Below are 21874 nucleotides of genomic sequence, written 5' to 3' on the forward strand. Positions count from 1 at the left end.
ATGACCTACAAAGAGACTTCGACTCCCACACAATAATAGTAGGAGACTGTAACACTCCACTATCAATACTACACAGATCATCGAGACAGAAAATTAACAAGGATATCCAGGACTTGAACTCAGATCTGAATTAAGCCAACCTAACAGACATATGCAGAACTCTCTACCCTAAATTCACAGAATATACATTCTTCTCAGCATCGCATCACACCTACTCTAAAACTGACCACATCATTCAAAGTAAATCATTCCTCAGCAAATGCAAAAGAACAGAAATATAACAAACAATCTCCTAGACCATAGTTCAATCAAATTAGAACTCAGGATTAAGACACTAACTCAGAACTGCACAACTTCACAGAAACTGAACAACTGGCTCTTGAATGTTGACTGGATAAACAAAGAAATGAAGGCAGAAATAAGGATGTTCTTAGAAACCAACGAGAATGAAGACACAATATATCAGAAGCTCTGGGACACATTTAAAGCAGTGTCTAAAGAAAAATTTATAGCAATAAATACCCACATGAGAAGCAAGGAAAGATCTAAAATGGACAACCTATCATCAAAATTGAAAGAGCTAGAGGAGCAAGATCAAAAAAAAAACTCAAAAGCTAGTAGAAGACAAGAAATAAGTAAGATCAGAGCACAACTGAAGGAAATAGAGAGACAAAGACCCCTTCAAAAATTAATAAATCCAGGAGCTGCTTTTTGAAAAGATCAACAAAATAGACTGATAGCCAGATTAATTTAAAGAGGGGGGGAGAGAGAGAGAGAGAGAGAGAGAGAGAGAGAGAGAGAGGAGTCAAATAAATGCAATAAAAAACGATAAAGGGGACATCACCACTGATTCGACAGAAATGCAAACTACCATCAGAGATTACTACACACAACTCTATGAACACAAACAAGTAAACCTGGAAGAAATGGATAAATTCCTGGGCACTTGCACCCTCCCAAGCCTAAACTGCAAAGAAGTCAAAACTGAATAGACCAATAACAAGGGCTGAAGTTGAGGCAGCAATTAATAGCCCACCACCACCACCAACAAAAAGCCTGGGTCCAGATGGGTTCACAGCCGAATTCTACCACACATACAAAGAGGAGCTGGTACCACTCCCTCTGAAACTATTCCAAACAATCCAAAAAGAGGGAATCCTTCCCAAATCATTTTATGAGACCAACACCATCCTGATACCAAAACCCAGCAAAGACTCAAGAAAAAAAGAAAACTTCAGGCCAATATTCATGATGAACATAGATGCAAAAATCTTCAGTAAAATATTGGCAAACCGATTGTAACAGCACATCAAAAAGCTTATCCATCACAATCACATAGCCTTCATTCCTGGGATGCAAGGCTGATTCAACATATGCAAGTCTACAAATATAATCTATCACATAAACAGTACCAAAGACAAAACCACATGATTATTTCAATAAATGCAGAGAAGGCCTTTGACAAAATTCAACAGCCCTTTATCCCCAAAACTCTCAATAAACTAGGTATTGATAGAATGTATCTCAAAATAATAAAAGCTATTTATGACAAGCCCACAGCCAATATCATACTGAATGGGCAAAAATGGGAAGCAATCTCTTTGAAATCTGGCACTAGACAAGGACGCCCTCTCTGACCACTCCAATTCAGTGTATTATTGGAAGTTCTAGTCAAGCAATCAGGCAAGAAAAAGAAATAAAGTGTATTCAAGTAGGAAAGGAGGAAGTTAAATTGTCTCTATTTGCAGACCACACAAATGTATGTTTAGAAGACCCCATCATCTCCTTAAACTGATAAGCAACTTCAGCAAAGTCTCAGGATACAAAATCAATGTGCAGAAATCACAAGCATTCCTATACACCAATAACACACCTAAAGAGAACCAAAATCAAGAACGAACTGCCATTCACAATTGCTACAAAGAGAATAAAATACCTAGGAATACAACTAACAAAGAATGTTGGAGTTCAAGTAGAACTACAAACCACTGCTCAAGGAAATAAGAGAGGACACAAACAGATGGAAAAACATTCCATGCTCATGGTTAGGAAGAATCAATATTGTGAAAATGGCCATACTGCCCAAAGTAATTTATAGATTCAAACACTATCCCCATCAAGCTACCTATGACCCTCTTCACAGAACTAGAAAAAACCAGCTCAGACTTCATATGGAACCAAAAGAGAGCCCACATAGCCAAGACAATTCTAAGCAAAAAGAACAAAGCTGGATGCATCATGCTACCTGACTTCAAACTATACTAAAAGGCTACAGTAATCAAAACAGTATGATACTGGTACCAAAACAGAGATATACACCAGTGCAACAGAACAGAGGCTCGGAGGCAATGCCACACATCTACAACCATCTGATCTTTGACAAACCTGACAAAAACAAGCAATGGGGAAAAGATTCCCTGTTTAATAAATGGTGTTGGGAAGACTGGCTAGCCATGTGCAGAAAGCAGAAACTGGACCCCTTCCTGACACCTTACACTAAAATTAACTCCAGATGGATTAAAGACTTAAACATAAGAACTAACAGCATAAAAACCCTGGAAGAAAACCTAGGCAAAACCATTCAGGACATAGGCATAGGCAGGGACTTCATGACTAAAACACGAAAAGCATTGGCAACAAATATTTGCTATATTCAAAATAGACAAATGGGATCTAAAAACTCCAGAGCTTCTGTGCAGAAAAAGAAACAATCATGAGAGTGAACTGGCAACCAACAGAATGGGAAAAAATTTTTACAGTCTACCCATCTGACCAAGGACTAATATCCAGAATCTACAAAGAACTAAAACAGATTTACAAGGAAAAAACAAACAAACACATTCAAAAGTGGGTGAATGACATGAACAGATACTTTTCAAAAGAAGACATTTATAAGGCCAACAAACATGATAAAATGCTCATCATCACTGGTCATTAGAGAAATGCAAATCGAAACCATATTGAGATACCATCTCACGCCAGTTAGAATGATGATCATCAAAAAATCTGAAGACAACAGATGCTGGAGAGGATGTGGAGAAATAGGAACACTTTTACACTGTTGGTGGGAGTGTGAATTAGTTCAACCGTTGTGGAAGACAGCGTGGCAATTCCTCGAGGATCTAGAAATAGAAATTCCATTTGACCCAGCAATCCCATTACTGGGTATATATATCCAAAGGATTATAAATCATTCTATTATAAAGACACATGTATGGGTATGTTCATTACAGCACTGTTTACAGTAGCAAAGACCTGGAACCAACCCCAATGCCCATGAATAATAGACTGGACAGGGAAAATGTGGCACATATACACCATGGAATATTATGCAGCCATAAAAATGATAAGTTCATGTCCTTTGTAGGGACATGGGTGAATCTGGAAACCATCATTCTCAGCAAACTGACACAAGAACAGAAAAACAAACACCATATGTTCTCACTCACAGGCAGGTGTTGAACAATGAGAACACATGGACACAGGGAGAGAAGCATCACACACTGAGGTCTGTTGGTGGGAAATAGGGGAGGGACAGTGTGGGATAGGGAGGTTGAGGAGGAATAACATGGGGAGAAATGCCAGATATAGGTGATGGGGGGATGGAGGCAGCAAACCACATTGCCATGTATGTACCTATGCAACAGTCCTGCATGTTTTGCACGTGTACCCCAGAACCTAAAGTGCAATAAAATATATTTTTTAACTCCCAAAACTGCCCTGAAAACATTTTTTTAAAAAGCTTTATGCATTTTTAAAAGAACCATCTGAAATGCCCATGGCTGTTATGTATGATATATACTATTTAATGTTTTATCTCTCAAACATGTAGTGTTCTGCTAACAGCTGCACCTCATTTGAACAAAAAAAAATCTATTTATTCTACTTCTCTGAAATCAAGTAAATAAATCTCATAGATTTGAATGGCCCTCCAGTTTTCTCCACTTTTCTCCACTTTTACCTACAACTCATCTCACAATATGACCTCGAGACACTTCAATTTTGAGGTCAGATAGATGCATTAATTAATAACATATTTTTACTAATTACTGGGAGTTTATAGCTATAACCCTTAATAACTTGGAATATTTGCTATGTTCTAATCAGTTAAGAGAAATTGGGAAAAGCCATGATAACAAAAGCAAATGAGAAAGGACCACATTGGGAGACAGACATATAATTAACCAGCTGCTTTATCTAAACTTTCATTAAAGACACACAAACGTTGAGATGTAAAAGGCAAAGCTTTTAATTAAAGTGTAGCTTCCTTTCAAGACCTGCTTCGCCTTGGGCAAACATTTGTCAACATATGTCCCAAACCATCACTCCTTCTCTTTTTAGATAGCCAATATTTTAGCTCATCCTCAAGTCGATCAAAGTCATAAATTAAATTATAAATGCAACAATAATGAATTAAGCTGAGAAGTACAGTATAATACTTGTCACAATAAATTTGTCTCTTTGGAGAAGTATAGGATATTTAAATATTCACTGTGTGAGACAACTTCTTTATTTCTATACTTATCCCCTCACAGACTTCCTTGAATATCAAGGACAAATATTCTCTAACATTTTTAATTATTTCCTTTCAAGAACAGAAGAAGAAATCCCTAACCACAAAATTAGATTAAGATGGAAAAATAAAATCTACAAATTACCCCTGCCAGGCTGCAGAGAAAGAGGGTAATAGGGTTTCTGCATTTCAACCCCAGCATTGCTTCCACTTCCTCTATATCCCGGCTGCTCCCACCTGCCTTTGCTCTGTTTGGGTGAGCCTTCCCTGCTGCCCCTCAGCTGGCTTCATTTCTGCCTGTTATTGGCACATTTCCAGTAAGTCCCCATTGGTTAAGCATTAACATTCTGCTTGCATGCAGCAGATTCTGTCTGTGTCAGCCTGTATCACATCCTCATATTATCTTCCCTCCTCAAACTGTGTGATATTGTCATTCAGTTGTATAACCAGAGAACACAGCAGGGCAACCATGCAATCTGTTGGGAGGTAGTAAATATGGGGTACCACTTAAGAGGATGTGGAGTCAGACGCACCAAGTTCAAATACCAACTGTGTTTCTTATTAGCTAAATGACCTTGGTGAAATCACTTATTTTCTCTACCTTTATTCTTCTCTCTGTAAAAAGGAGGGTAATAATACCACCTTTATGAGAGTACAGTGAGGATTAATCAAAGGGAGTGAATGCATATATGAACTGCTTAGCACAGTGCCCAGCACATAGTAAACACTCAGCAACTGGCAGCTTTCATGATTTCCCATTTATGTATTTAGGGCAAGTGTTGTACCTAGACAGACATGGCCTACATGATACGATGTGAGGATTACCAAGTGTGCCTATCTCTGAAATTCTGCAATCTCTCTCAGAACCTCAAATCTCCAGTTTAAGTCACCAAAAACTTTTCTTTTTTTTTTTTTTTTTCAAATTTGGGAACAACTTTATTACATTTTTCTCATATTATTCTTTTTTTGTTATTTTTTATTGGATTTTAGGTTTTGGGGTACATGAGCAGAGCATGTAAGACAGTTGCGTAGGAACACACATGGCAGTGTGCTTTTCTTTCCTTCTCCCCTTCACCCACATTTGGCATTTCTCCCCAGGCTATCCCTCCCCACCTCCCCCTCCCACTGGCCCTCCCCTTTTCCCCCCCAATAGACCCCAGTGTTTAGTACTCCCCTTTCTGTGTCCATGTGTTCTCATTTTTCATCACCCACCTATGAGTGAGAATATGCGGTGTTTCATTTTCTGTTCTTGTGTCATTGTGGAAGACACTATGGCGATTCCTCAAGGCCTTAGAAATAGAAATTCCATTTGACCCAGCAATCCCATTACTGGGTATATATCCAAAAGACTATAAATTGTTCTACTATAAGGACACATGTACACGAATGTTCATTGCAGCACTGTTCACAATAGCAAAGACCTGGAATCAACCAAAATGCCCATTGATAATAGACTGGATTGGAAAAATGTGGCACATATACACCATGGAATATTATGCAGCAATCAGAAATGATGAGTTTGTGTCATTTGTAGGGACATGGATGAATCTGGAGAACGTCATCCTCAGCAAACCAAAAACTTTTCTAATAGCAAGAGACTCCTATAAAATGCACAAATATTAACCAGGAAGAAGTGCATATTAAGCCATTTTTACTCATTAACAGCAATTACTTTATCAAATTAGCTATCCCAGTCAACTAGCATATTCTTGTTTCAACTCAGCAAACACATGTTGAACCCTTACTAGTGCAAGAGAGTGTGCCAAAGCTGAGGAGAAAACGGAGTTGAGTAAGAGCTGATCCCTCATTTCAAGGGGCTCACAAATTAATGGCAACAACAGATGTGCATGGATGTACTCACAAAACGTAAGGAACGCCATTGGATAGGAAACTGCTGTGCACACATGCTTTTATGGTAAGAAGGTAGAAATTCCTTTCTACATAAAAGAAACCATACTTGAGCTGAAGCACCCATTAATCTATCTATCCATCCCATTCATTCTTCTATCCATCTAACCATCTATCCATCCATCCATCTATCCATCCATCCAACCCATTCATTCATCTATCCATCTATGCATCCATCCATCTATCTATCCCTCCATCTATCCCATTCATCTGTCCATCTATCTGTCTATCCATTCATCCATGTATCCATCCATCCAAGAGATATGTATTAAATGCCAATGAAGTGCAAGCATATGTTAGGCACTGAGTTAATTAAAATAGTGAATAAAAAGATATTAACATTGTCCACATGAAACTCCTGGTCCAATATAGTGACAGACTAACACGAAATTAGATATATAATTACAATTTCTAAGAGGAGACAGAAAAGAAAATAGACATGTTTTATGATAAAGAATAAAAGCAGGCCAGGCTCCGTGGCTCACACCTGTAGTCACAGCACTTTGGGAGGCTGAGGTGGGTAGATCACCTGAAATCATGTGTTCAAGACCAGCCTGGCCAACATGACAAAACCCCATCTCAACTAAAAATACAAAAATTATCCAGGCATGGTGGCATGCATGTGTAACCCCAGCTACTTGGGAGGCTGAGGCAGGATGAGAATCACATGAACCCAAGAGGGAGAGGTTGTAGTGAGCCGAGATTGTGCCACTGCACTCTAGCCTAGGTGACAGAATGATACTCTGTCTCAAAAAAAGAATAAAAGAATAAAAGCAGAAAGCGTAAGGATTTCGTAGAAATCCTGTGGAAGAAGGGACATTAAGGGAGACCTGGAGGCTTCCCATGGGTTGTCCATGTGGTAACAGAGGGAAAAATAATTCTAGTGAGAAGAAACAGGGGTGAGAAAACAAGATGGCACTGTTCAAGGACTTGGAAAGATGCCCCAGTGTGGTTAGGAATTTTGAGCAAGGAAAAGTGAACTGAGTTGAGATTATTCAAGTGGAAAGATCAGATAGCACCTTGAACATCTTGCTAAGACACTGGGATTGTACTTTCTCCCACAGAACAGAAAAACACTGCAGAGTTTTAAGTAGAGGGAGGAAATTATGTTATTTAGTTTGCATTTTAACAGTTTTTCTTTCTGCTGTGACAAGAATAGATTAGAGGTAGATATAATTTACAGAAAGCAAGGACACAGCAGTTATCCATGATAAGAGATGAAATCAAACGTAGAAGAACCTCATTTATCCCATCTGCAAAATGGGGAAAACACCTGCAAGTAGGGTTGTTTGTGAAGAGAAACTGAGTTCCTATGCATAAAGTGTTTAGAACAGTACCTAGCATATAATACAGGTTTATACTGCTGGCCATTATAGCTGATATTACTATGGTTGTGATTTTGTATGTGGATTAACAAATGAGAATGTATCTGTTACTATCAGGTGCAAGAAGTATCACTGCCCACTTAAGTGATTTGCCCAACAAAGGACATGAACAGACATTTCTCAAAAGAAGACATACAAACAGCCAACAAACGTATAAAAACATGGTCAATATCACTCATCATCATGAATATGCAAATTAAAATCACAATGAGATACCACCTTCCTCCTGCAAGAATGCCCATAATTTAAAATGTCAAAAAATAATAGATGTTGTCATGGGTTAGGTGAAAAGGGAACACTTCTACACGGCTTGTGGGAATGTAAATTAGGACAACCACAGTGGAAAACAGTATGGAGATTCCTTAAAGAACTAAAAGTAGACCTACCACTAGATCCAGTAATCTCACTATTGGGTATCTACCCAGAGGATAAGAACTCTTTCTATGAAAAACACACAGGGACACACATGTTTCTAGCAGCATAATTCACAATTGCAAAGATACAGAACCAGTCTAAGTGCTCATCAGCCAACAAGTGGATAAAGAAAATGTGGTGTACATACCATGGAATCTACTCAGCCAGAAAAAGGAATGAAATGTCTTTTACAGCATCTTTGATGGAGCTGGAGGCCATTACTCTAAGTGAAGTAACTCAGGAATGGAAAACCAAATGTTGTATGTTCTCACTAGGAGCTCAGCTATGAGGAAGCAAAGACATACAGAGAGTGATATAACGGACTTTGGAACTTGGTAGGAGGAGGTTGGGCAGGAGAGAGAATAAAAGACTACATACTGGCTACAGTGTACACTCCTTGAGTGATGGGTACACTAAAATCTCAGAATTCATCACTATAGATATCATCCATGTAACCAAAAACCACCTGTACCCCCCAAAACATTGAAATAAAAAATAGTAATTCAAAAAAGAATCAACCTAAAAGAAATAATAATTTGCCCAAGTTCACAAGGCTAGTTAGTGGCAAGACAGCTTAAACACAAGCAATCTGGCTGCAGAGCTCTGCTCTTAACTGTACTATTGACCCTCCAAGGCACACATTAACTTGTACTGTACAGGCTTTTGTAATAGGATTTTAAAATTTAATGGTATATTCAAACACGTTTTCATTTCTATAAAAATAATCTATAACATTATTTTTCATATATACAACTTAATTTATTTAACTGTATGCAGAGCATAGAGATTGGTTCCAGGCTTTTTGATATTATAAACAATGCTGTGATGAACATCTCATTATTTTTTTTTGACCCACAATGATGACATTTTTCCTTTTAAGAGTTATTTCTTAGGAGGGAGATTATTCGTTAATACACATGAATATTTTAAGGATTTTGCCACGTGACGCTAAGTTATTCTCCAGAAATGTCTCACTAGTGTCCACTATTATAAACTTTTCTACTGATTCTCCCCTCTGGTCACAGATTTGGCCACAGGGCACCATTGTGGCTACTCTCAGGATCATATCAGTAATGCCTCTAAAAATTTGCACCCTCTCTCTTTCTGTTTTGCTCACGGGTTTCTGTGGGGGAGGTGCTACAGTACGGAACTCCTTGGACCTAGGCAGATAGAGAGGCACTAAGAGCGGTGCTAAGGAACATACAGGAAGATCCAGAGAAAAGGGGCAGGTTTTCTCCCAAACTGCTCAGTGTAAAGACTTGCTGCCTAGCATCTGGCTTGTCAGGCTGCCATTCTACTATCAAAGATGAAGTACAGAGCTTCAATATCAGTAGCTCTGGGTTTAAACTCTCATCAGCTTTATGTTCTTAGATAAATTCCTTTCTGAGTTTCACTTTCCTCATTGTAATATATAGCAATAAGATGGGTAATAAATTGAAAAGAATATACTGATTTTTTAAAGGCAACTTTTCTCCCTTTTTAACATTTCTGAAATAGGAATATGTCATACAATTGATGTCTTTAAAACTGTTTATAAGTGCACATTGTTCCACAGTTTAATTGGCAATGTTTTTTGCTTAGTGGTTGTGACAGGCAGGTGTCAATAAATGACTCTCTCCCCAAAAATGATGCTCTCCCTTATACAACCTTCTCCTCTTGAATGGGTGAAACTGTGAATAGAATGAAATGTCACTTCACTGATGTTATGCTATAGAGCAAAAGGGAGATTTCTAGAAAAGCCTCATATAATCACAGGAGCCCTTAAAAGTAGCCAGTTTTCTTTGGCTGGTGGGCAGAAGTCAGAAAGATTCACAGTGGATCAGAGATTTAAAGAGATCTCAGCCCTTGACTAAAGATGGCTTTGTGTTTTACCTTTCTGCACACATTGTTACCCTAAACAAACTCACTCTGTGAGGAATAAACTCAGAGAACATGGATATTGAATAGACATTCGTGGTGTCAGCCTGTACCCCTACACTATCCTTGGTGGAGGCAGAGTGAGGATTTCCATTTTCATCCCTCAGTTTTTGTCTTTTAACCTCTTTGATGTCTGTGTCAAAAATGGCTGACTCAAAACACTAGTTCTAGAATCACCGTGACTAAATATTCCTGGATTTGAATACTTAAGAGTTTTCAGAAGTTTCCATCTATACTCCTGTATTTTACTAGGAACTTGTTTTTTCCTTTTAATGGCAAAAGTAATGTTTTATCTGCTTTTGACTATTTTCTTTCTGTCTGAATCCAAGGTTCTAAGAAGTAACCAAATAGGAATAGCTCTTCAAATTTTCTAGTGCCTCCCTCAAAAGCCCTCAGGCGTTACTTCTGAGAAAAAAATAAATACCAATGCTCTCTCGTGGGTCAGAAAGTCACCCAGTGCTTAGGAGTCCTTTGGAATTTCTCTTCAAGTTCTCTAAGTTATTCAAATGAAAATAATGAATTTCTAAAGAAGGGAAAGTTTTACTGATTTTTAAGTAAACAAAAAATGTATTCCATCTGTCTATAAGAATTACTTTCAGCCACATTTTTTTCCTCTTAGAAGGACAGAATAGGCCCCCACTATCCCCCCCAAAAAATTACCAACAAACTTTTAAAGAAGATGGCTTTTATTTAATTTTGCAAATTAAGGGGAATGGCTAAACATTTCCAAATTGAGGCTGGATTTCTTGTTCTCTAATTTATGTTTGGCACTTAGAATATTGATAAAAACAATGTTACTGGAGTTGTGTTTGTATTGTGCATATTTAGTGTAAGGGAATGGATGCAGGCTAAGGAAACAGAAAAACTATAAGGGAGCTGGATTTGCAAATAAATGTTGTGGATGCAGCCACAATACTTAACGTCCAAGCCATACGCTTCCAAGTTTACAATAAAAGGGAAAAACACCCACTACATAGACTATCTACAGATTAAATAAGCCAGCACTTTATGTGTGTATGTATATAAATATATGTAGGTATGCATGTATATCATATGCATTTCATGAAACATGTAAGTATTAAATAATATGGACTTCAAAGTAAAATAACCTCATCAGCACAAATCAGTCTCCCCTGCTGTTACAGAAGCGATCAACAGAGTAAAACATTTCAGAAACAGCCTATAGTAGACTTAGAAAATAGAAAGAATATCATCTGTGTGCTGGAAACTTTAGGGAATTTCTACCCAAAATTGCACAGATCTAATCAGGTTGAAAAAAGAAGAAAGTGGTGACTTAATTCCCAAATCTATGTAGGAGTTTTATGGACTGTAAGGTAGTGGAGCCTGACCTTACACAACTCCTCCAGATCACACTTTATTCTAAGGAGTAACAACAGGTCATGAGGCTGAAGGTTCTGATCAGCATTGGGCTGCCATATCAAATATTAAAAGCATGCCCTATCCAGTATTCAGGACAAACATATACTAAGGAAAATTCACTGTGTATCTAAAATTCCAATTTAACTGTGTGTCCTGCATTTTTATTTGCTACATTTGGCAACCCTAAGCCAGCGTAATACAGAAGTTCCCCTTCTGTAAAAGTGGAAAACTACAACCAGATTACAACTGTCAAAGAATTAGGAAAGGATTTTAGAGACTGTTTAATTTATGGTTTCAAGAGACCCTACAGCACACTCCATTTTACAAAACTAGAAGCAGCTGATACAAAGAAAATCAAAATGCTTGACCTAGTGTTCAATTACCAAACAGGTAAAATAAATCTGTGAAAATTTCTATTGGGGGGGGGGGGGAACCCTCAGGTGTGTATATATATTTAAAAAGTGGAACTGCATCAGTGTTCCTGGGTGCAAGTAATAAAAATCAACTGACTGATCACTGTAGACAAAGAATCTATGGAAAGCCTATTGAGAAGCTCAGGAAATCATTCAGAGGGTTGCTGCGATAGGGCTTAGAAAATTAGCAAGACAAAATGGAAGAGGCAGGAACAAGAGCCCCGCCCAAATCATGCCACATCATCAGTCAGTTTCAAAACAGTGAGTACCAAAAGTGGCCTCACCAACAGTGGCCACTGCAACTCTGGGCTCCAGGCTCCAACAGGTGCACCTCCACCAAAGGGCAGACTCATGCGTTCCTGGAACTACCATGTTGCTGCTGTTGCTACTGCTTCTGTCACCAAGAACTCTCTGCAGTCCCTGGTCCTTCCATTCTCGACTCTCAATTCAAACTGAGAAGGTTTCATCCCACTAGGCTAGCCACAGTCATGGCTCCACAATCCAGCTGTAAAAGTGAGTGGAAAAGCCAAAATTTGGCAGTTAACCTCTTCAAAGATGTAAAGAAGATTCAAACATTGGGCAGTTAAATTAGAAAAAAAAAAGGATGCATTCTCCACTCAGAAATAAAAATACATGAACACATCAGTAGCGTGTTTCTATGTGGTCATCTCTTTGGTGAAATATATTTTTCTTCAAATTTTTCTGCATTTTCCAAATTGCCTACAATACTTATTGTAATTATAGTTTTTTTTTAAAGGTTATTTTAAAAAAGACTTCAAATGTCTCTTACAAACCTAATGATAATTATTTCTATCCATTTTATGTTTTATATCCTTTTGGTGGTAATGAAACATTGTTCACAGTTTTATTTTTCATTGAGATATTAAAATATTTTTTCTGCTCATAAATTTTTTTCAAATGTGTCAAGGAAAATTCCCTTAAGTAGTGGCTGTGCACAGCAGAACTCAATGTATTAGAAAATATTACTGATCTCTCTCAGACAAGCTACCTAAGAGGGAGTGAATTATGCCTCTTCCTCACAGTAATAGTTCTTGGTACAGAAAAGGGACAAGGCTGGTAAGTAGAGGCTACATCCATTATTGTCTCAGTGGTACACATTCCATAGAAGAATGAAAGCCATCAGGATAAAATGTGGCATGCAGCCCATGTACATCAACCAAGGTGAGTGAAAACGCTGGAGACACTTGTATTTGTTTTGCTGGTGGTGTGCTCCCTGCATCAGCCCAGAACTCATTATGGTCTTATTTATACAGTTACAGAGATTTCATTTAATGTGTATGGCAATATCATATTATGTCTTTAAAGGAGGAAGTATTAGCTAAAGCACAAACAGGTCCTGTTTGCATTAACTTGAGAAGGATAATCATTTGCAAGGAAAATTAAAAGAAAAAAACCCATAATTTCATAAGAACCACACTTCTGTGAAAATTTGGACTGAGAAATCTGGGCATGTCATCAGAGGCAGTTACAGAGCTTGGGAGGCATACATGAGAGTCAAAGGTGAGGCAAGTTCTGTTTATCTTCCAATGTCTCATTGGTCTCCCGGTAGAACCTCATCATAATGCTCTGCCCTTGTATGTTCTTTTTCATTTGTAGACACTTGGAAGCTGCCTAACCTTATTATATCCATTATTAGTTACTAGCTTGGATAATTCAGTTTTTCAGTTCATCTTCCATTGCTTAGAAAACATCACATCATTAGTACTTCTGTTAAGTTACCACGTCTCGGTAGTCAGCACACATAAGCAACCCTGTGTGGCCAGGTTCTCACGCTTAATCTCTTCGGTCATTTGTTAGTTCACATGCTGGTTATCATACGTTCTCTGGTCAGGACCTACACACACCAGCGGTTGAGGACAGAGACTGAAGCCAGAACAGCTGGCTTTAAATCATGCTCACCAGCTAGGTGAGCTTGAGCAAGTCTCTTCACTTTTCAGAGTTCAAGATACATGTCTACAAAAGGGCAATAATAAACCTGTCTTAAAATGCCATCACTAGGGATAAATGATGTAATTATTTGTAGATGCTTATTACGCTTAACATATAACTGATATATATGCAGCTGTCCCCCATTATCCACAGGGGATTGGTTCCAGGGCCTACTGCAGATATGAAAATCTGCAAATATTGCAGTCCCTGATATAAAATGGGAAAGTATTTGCATATAACCTATGCACATCTGCCCATATACTTTAAATCATCTCTAAGTTACTTATAATACCTAACGCAGGACAATGTCAATGCTAAGTAAATCGCTGTTATTGTGCATTATTTACAGAATAATGACAAGATTTAAAGTCTGTACATGTTCATTACAGAAGTAATTTTTTCTAAATATTTTTGATCTACCCTTAGTTGAATCCAAGAGGTAAAACCCACCGAAATGGAGGGCTGGCCGAATATGTGTATCTATGCACTTATAAGATGAATTCTTACACTTTACAGAGAGCATTTTCTCTAAGTATAAGAAATTTATTTCTCCTGCAAGAATCCATTTCTAAAATCTTATCTAGTCATAATTACTCGAAAAATCCCCTGGGTCACTCACAGAGAACAGAATTTTAATAACTCTTGAGAAGTCTGAACTACCAATTTTTTCTCCAGTGTTAAACTAGACCTTTGTTTCATTGACCAAGTGACAGATACAGTGGCTGACTCATCAATATTAGCAGCACAGTCAAAATGATGGGAACCTCCATGAGCACAGAGAACCCACCAACACCAGGGAAAGTGAATCCAAATCTTCCATCTCATGCTAAGGCAGATGTCATGTTCTAAAATTCTCTGTCTCTGTCTTCAGCCTTCCTCTCTCCCCCAGGGATAAGTTTTAGTTGAGTGGATATGGTATAGTTTCTATAATTCATACTAGTACACACATTAAAAAAGAAATGTGTTTGCCACAACAATGGTGCAAAAGCTGTGTGCTTATCATGTTTTATATTGGACTCTTGTTTAAGTGTGTCTCCTGCACATGTGTATGCACCAGTGTGTTCTGCACCAGTGTATCTCAAAGATTATCACCCACCCAGTCGCTTGAAAAGTCTATGGAAAATGCAGATTTCAGGCCCCCCGCACACCCCAGGGAGTATATTCAGTACATCTGGAGCTGGCCTTGGGCTGATGGGTGGCCGCTGGAAAAGGCTGGCTCAGAGTCACCAAATTCTCAACACATATCAGGGCTTTATTCAGGTCCATTTTTCATATATGAAAAGTCCAAGGGAATTATCTCTCACTGAAATTCAACAGCAACTGCCTTAAATGACTGGAGAGACTTCCATGAAAAAAATATTGAACATAACAACTATAGGAAGTTAAACAAAATGCCAACAGATACATTTGCTGATAGTCTTTTGCATTGGCCAGTAATAGTCTAAACTCTGGGTCTTAACTCCTAATGTGAATATTCTAGTATTTAAAAGAATGGTACTTGAAAGTTAGAAAGAAAGAAAAAAAAAAGAAGAGAAGAAGGGAAAAGACCACTGATTCTTTTTCTTCCAACTTGGGAAAGACCAAGAGCAAACACTGCATTTATTCTCTCCAAAGGCTTCAATATGAAAGGGATTCACAAAAATACAGCAGAGCTAAATGCAGTAGTGTGTCCTGGAAGATACAAGAACAAGAGAAAGACAACAGTGGATATGCTGGTGAAATCCAAATAAATTGAGGAGCTTTAGTAAACAGTCATGTACCAATGTTGATTTCTTGCTTTTGACACATGTACCATGGGCATGTGACAAAACAGAATCCTCTGCATTATCTTTGCAAATATCATTTCTTCTTTCATTATATATACATAATAGTCATACCGATTCATGGGGTACATGTGATATTTTGATGCAAGCATACAATGTGGAAGGATCAAATCAGAGGAATTGGGATATCCATCATCTCGTGCATTTATCATTTCTTTGTGTCTCTGCATATTTTCTATAAATCTAAAGTTACTCCATACTCAGATATGATTTTTTAAAAAAAGGTATTTAAAAAACATGGCAGTAGGCCCTAACATTTAAGAGCATGAGGATACAAATCAGATAGATCGTAGTTTGGTCTGTGGACCTGTATCATGGTGGCAGCTCAGCCCTCACCAGCTCTACGGCCTCAAGTTCTTCATCTTTTAAGTGGAGATGATAGTACTACCTGCCTCATAGAATTGTCACGAATATTGAATGGGTTAGAACACAAAAAGTGTTTAAAACTACACCCAATACCCAACAAGGACCTGTTGAGTGATGCCTATTATGACCCAGCAAGTCAGCCTCAGTTTCTTCCTGTGTTCAATGGAGACAATAAAAGCACCAACTCACCAGTGTGCTGGGGTGATCAAATGAAATAATGTAAGCAGTGAGCACAGGGTCTGTACATAGAGAACTTTAAATGGAATTTGGCACAGACTAAGCATGCAGTAAGTGGTAGCTATAATTACTGTCATTAATACTAATAAAAACTGATGGGTGACCTGCCCCAGTTCTAGCTTCAAAGTAACAAGAATCTCAGATTTGACTTCATTAGCTCCTCGCAGCCCACTGCCTGGCATGCGTATCTAAAAATGGAAGGACAAATACACCACGGAGCCTGTATAACCTCCACTCTTTCTTTTTTCCAGGAAGTAAGAAGTATCCCCATTTTAGGGCTCAGGTTTTGATTGACCAAAGACACAACTCGAGCTGACCTCAAAAACAAGGGTTGCCACTGACTTGTGAAACACCCAGGGAAGGCTGACTCCAGGGATGCAAAGATGCTGCCAGGATCCATCTAGCTGCACCTCCTAACTGGGCTTTCCTCCAGGTTGGCTTCATCCCCAAATACCTGCCGAAATCTCTAAGAGGTAGATCCTCAGTGGCTCAAATCCAGAAGTGGAGCCTCTGTTCTCTGAATTTGAACCAAAGTCCAGAGGCCTGTCTTCGTGGCCCAGGAGAGATCCTGTCTATCCCAGACCAGTCACAGTACTCAGGAAGATGGGATCACCAATTGACTTGGACCCACGTGCCCAGGTACTGAAAGTGAGGTCAACTCCTTGCAAACTAAATGAACTGAAAATAGGGAGGGGTGTTTTGCCAAAAGAAATTTGAGATATTGCTGCCAAACGAAGAGGTACTGAAAGCTGTGTGGCTCTAAACCAGCATATGTTCACTATAATCATGTGGATTTTGTAATTGATGATCACAGTTGGCTCAGCAGATGCAGAAACTCAGGGAGAAAAGCGTTAGCCATCCTGCTCCCAGTCCTCTCCAGCTAGACTGCTGTATCCAGCTGCCTCCAGAGTCAGTCACGCACATGTACAGACCTCCCTGGCTCTTTCGAGGGACACAACTTTGATTCAATTCAACATATATTTATTAAGCCATTATTACATGCCAGGCTCTGTACATGTCCCTGATTATAAATCATGTGCACTTTACTAAAAGAAACAATAGACTCCATGGTGAGCCTCTGAAATTTTTAAACAGTCTGATTGAGGTACCACTTCCATACCATAAAACTCACCCATGTCAAGTATAAAATGCAATAATTTGTATTAAATTTATGGTTGTGCAGCTGTCACCAGAATTCAGTTTCAGAACATTCTCATCACCCATTCATCATCATGCCCATTTAAATTAATCTCATTCACACCCCCAGATCCAAGCAACTCCTCATTTCTATTCTGCCTTTATAAATTTGCCTTTTCTGGATGTTTCTTATAAATAGAATCATATTTTTGTGTGTGCTTGCTTTCTTCCATTTAGCGTTTGTGTTTAAGATTTATTCTATAAATTCTTTGGAGCAGGTATCAGCATTTTGCTTTTTATTACTGAATAGTATTCCATTGTATGGCTGTACCACATTTACTCATTCATCAGTTGATGGATATTTATACCATTTACACATTTGGGGCATTATGAATAATGTTGCTATCAACATACAAGTCCTTGTATGTATATGTTTTCATTTCTATTGGGTAAATACCTAGGAGTATTTCTAGGTAACACCTAACATTCCTAAATCTTACTGAATAAAAATTGAAATATTTATTGCCTGCCCAACTTTCCTAAAAATTTAAATTAAGCCTTCACTCCAAGCAAATCATATTCTCAGTATTATATACATCACCTTCATAAAGGTTACAATCTTTATGGACCAGCCTTTCAACAAAGTTAACAAAAGTGGCACAGCGCTGAATGGTAACCAAAGGTTACATAAGTAGTCTAATCTTTACAGGCATCACTTGAGGAAGACTTGTGGTAAACTAAATTATATCCCAACACTTTATAGAATCTTCCTCCCTTTTATTTCTAATTTTTCTAACCTCTCTTCCAAAAAGTGAACACTGTCTTTACCCACACACACGGCATCTCATCTGTTTCCTCCTCTTTCTTCTTCTCCGGTCCTTTACTGTGTCCTCTGTAGAGCCTCTCTGACTTATGCCTGTGCAGGGCACCATGTGAGAAAACCAGGGACGCGCCCCTAGGTCTTCAACACCAAAACTTGAGTTCAGGAAAATAATTGTCCAACCAGTCATTCCATTAAAAAAATATTTGCAAGACAGGTTTTCTCACAGATTAGAGGGAAGTTAGCTTTAGAGTCTCTGTCTATAACTGAGTCATGATGCCAGTGGATCAGTGCAGATAGGCTAGCTTCTAATGTAGTCAAAAACAATTCCAAAATCTCCATGGGTACTTTGGGTGGGCAGGGAACTCTGCTCCTATCAGTCACTCATGGCCGAGGCTCAAATATTGGTGACCTTCATACCTTCAGAGCTCCAGAGGGTCTCCCACCAGTAATTGAATACTTACCCCAGAAGTAACACTTCTGCTTGCCTGCAGCTGGTTGGCAAGAGTCAGTCAATAGCCTCACTCAGTCACAAGGAAGCCAGGAAGAATCCTGCCACACGCCCCTCAGATGGGACAACAGGCTGTGTTTGAGAAACAGGACTAGTGACTGTCTTTCACCACCATCAGTTTCTCCACCACACTTGACACTTGTAAAAATGTGGGTATTTAAAAGTGGAACATTCACAACAAAAGAAAAGAATGAATCAGTATGATTTATTTCAGCCCTTTGGCAGGATGCAGGAAATTTGTATATAGTTCACATATTCACATATTTAAATTTTAAATGTTTTGAGTAAATTTCTTATTTTAAGAAGAATGTTGGTACGTCTTTTTCTTTCTTATTTGAGAAAAATTGCCCCTAACTGTAAATTCTCAGTTTGTGAACTTCACCAACATGGGATGCATACAGTCATTCATAGAGACAATGAGTCCCAAATATTTGGCAAGCAACGACTATCTAGGTTGCTCCTCCAAACTCTAGGAACAATTTGTTTTTGTCACATAATTGGAAAGTCTTCACCTGCGGCTCCAATCACCAAAAATCTTTTTCTTTGTGGCCTCCCCTCTGCCCACCCTCACACCTGCTTCGTCCAATTGCTGCTTCTATTGAGAATCATGAGCATCTCCCAGGGCTCAGCACCTGCTATTTCACATATAATAGAAGAGAAAGAATTACTCTTAGTAGCCCTCCTGGAACAAAAGGAGGCACCTTTCCCGGAGTTCCCAAGAGTCATCTCCACCCAAATTATGATACATTAATGCACATCACAAAAACAAGTCCACACTCCTCACACTGAGGGACAGGTCTGTCCTCTTCAAAATGCAAGACCAAAAATGGAGATGGAATAAATTCCCAGAGAAAACTCTGAGTGTTAGGAAAAAAAGGAGTTGAAGAAATGGTTGCTCTCAAGGCAATGAATACGTGCTCATAAGCTCATGTTATTTGAGGATCTTGACTCTCTACTGTGATTCTAAACCATTATAATATTGTGTGCTTCCTGCCTTGTAACATTTATCTCAGAAACACAGGGCTCTTCTGTATGTAAAACAAGAAGCCAATATCTACTGTGAATTAAAAACCAGATGATTATAAAACATTATTGTTCTTAAACTTCAAGAATGTAGAACATCATCAAGATTATGATGATGGGATGAATTTTTAATCCTCCTCTTTTAAATAAATGTTAGATGCAATGCAAGATCCCTGAACGGTAAAATTATTTCACCCTGTTATTGTTTCACCAAGATGTCATGACTTGACACAAGCCATATGTCATCACTCAACCTCCTTGCTTAAAGAAAAGAAAATTCAGAGATTAGAGTCAAGCCCCCTGTCTGACACAGGAAATATTTGTTTTAGTGGTCTTCAGAGTGCTGTACATAAAGTTGTTCAAACCATAGTCATCAGACTCCAATTTGTATTTCTGTTTTTACATTTCTGCCTGTAAAGCTAATTCAGTCTAATCCATCTCTTGTGCATGATTGGAAAACCCTCAAAAGATAAATACTGACTGTGGTGAAATGTAGCCAGAAGAGGAAGCAATTCAAATTAATCTCACTAAATATCACCGTTAGTGAGCAATAATTTATCTCACTCACTCAGAAGGGAGGATTTCTGTACACGCCTCTATAACTGTTATTTGATATTGGGGCTAGCCCTAGTTGACAAGAACTGTTTCAAGAAATGAAAACAGTCAGCACCAAAGCTAATGGTTGTTTTCAGTGTAATCTTGGGTTTATCCAGCCCACTTGGAAAACAGTCTTATCAGAATCACACTTGAAAATATAGCATTAGAGATCTTAAATTAGTATCTGTTGTCTGAGCAATGCTCAAGGTAAAATAAACATAAAACTCTCAATTTATACATGTATTTTAGGTGAGATGAAGGGCAATGTATACTTTATGGTAAGCCAGAATGTCGAAAATTTGGTTTGAACTCTACCATTCATGTATTAATTGATACCAGCAAAGTAAGTAACATCAGTTTTTTCCTATTTGAAATATGCCCAAGACATCTACTCTCATAACATCTGACTCACACAACATAGAAAATATATTATACACTGTTGATAGTGTTTCCTCTCCACTGAGAGAAGGAACAAGTTGATCAGACAAAGCACTGAGGTCAGGAATCTTTTCCAGGTTTAAAATTCCCCCAAGCACCATGCACATGGTGAGCCCTAGCTGATTTTTATCCAACACCCAAGTTTCTGTTGCTACTGCGACTTCTCAGCAGGGGTCCTGATTTTAGGTGCATCAGCTACAGCAGACATTGGGACCTACATATAAGTAATTTTGACCACTGAGTCATGTGGGTGAATTCATAAGATAAATTTGTGTGAACTTCAGGATAAAATATAAGCACACAGTTTGAGAATTTATGAGTAGGTGTTGAGCAGATATTTTCAGAGCTGTCTAAGGCAGAAAAGCATCAGGGGATGAAATCCAGGGGCTGTGACTTCTTATATTGTGACAATCTCTGATCCTGACTGTCTGAGTCATTTTAACTCCCTAAATCTCCCCTTCTCTGTGGTCAAAATGAGGAATAATAATCTATAAAGATATTTCCCTGTTTGTCCAGCATTTTCTCCTTCCTAAGGGAAGAGTAACCAGCCCACTCCCCTGTTCTAGGGAAATCCCTTACCCCTCATGCCCAAGTTCTTATATGAAGGGTACCTGCCCATAATAAAACTCCACCTCTGACCACAGAAACATCATGTACCCAAGATGAGCCAATTGGACGCCTTCTCCAAGATTTTTTATGTAGAAAAAAAACGGGAATAGTGTCTAATGAGCACCACCTGCTCTAGCTATACCCCTAGCTTCTCTGCTGGATGCGACAGCAGGAAATAAAACTGGGTTCATCAAATATCAATCCACAGAGGGCCTTTTGCCAGAAATCAATTTATTCTTTACCAGATGAATACATTTACTACTTTTTTTTTTTTTTTTTTGAGATGGAGTTTTGCTCTTGTTACCCAGGCTGGAGTGCAATGGCAAGATCTCAGCTCATAGCAACCTCCACCTCCTGGGTTCAAGCAATTCTCCTGCCACAGCCTCCTGAGTAGCTAGGACTACAGATGCACACCACCATGCCCAGCTAATTT

Source organism: Callithrix jacchus, chromosome 5, assembly GCF_049354715.1.
Source record: "Callithrix jacchus isolate 240 chromosome 5, calJac240_pri, whole genome shotgun sequence".
Taxonomy (NCBI): Eukaryota; Metazoa; Chordata; class Mammalia; order Primates; family Cebidae; genus Callithrix; species Callithrix jacchus.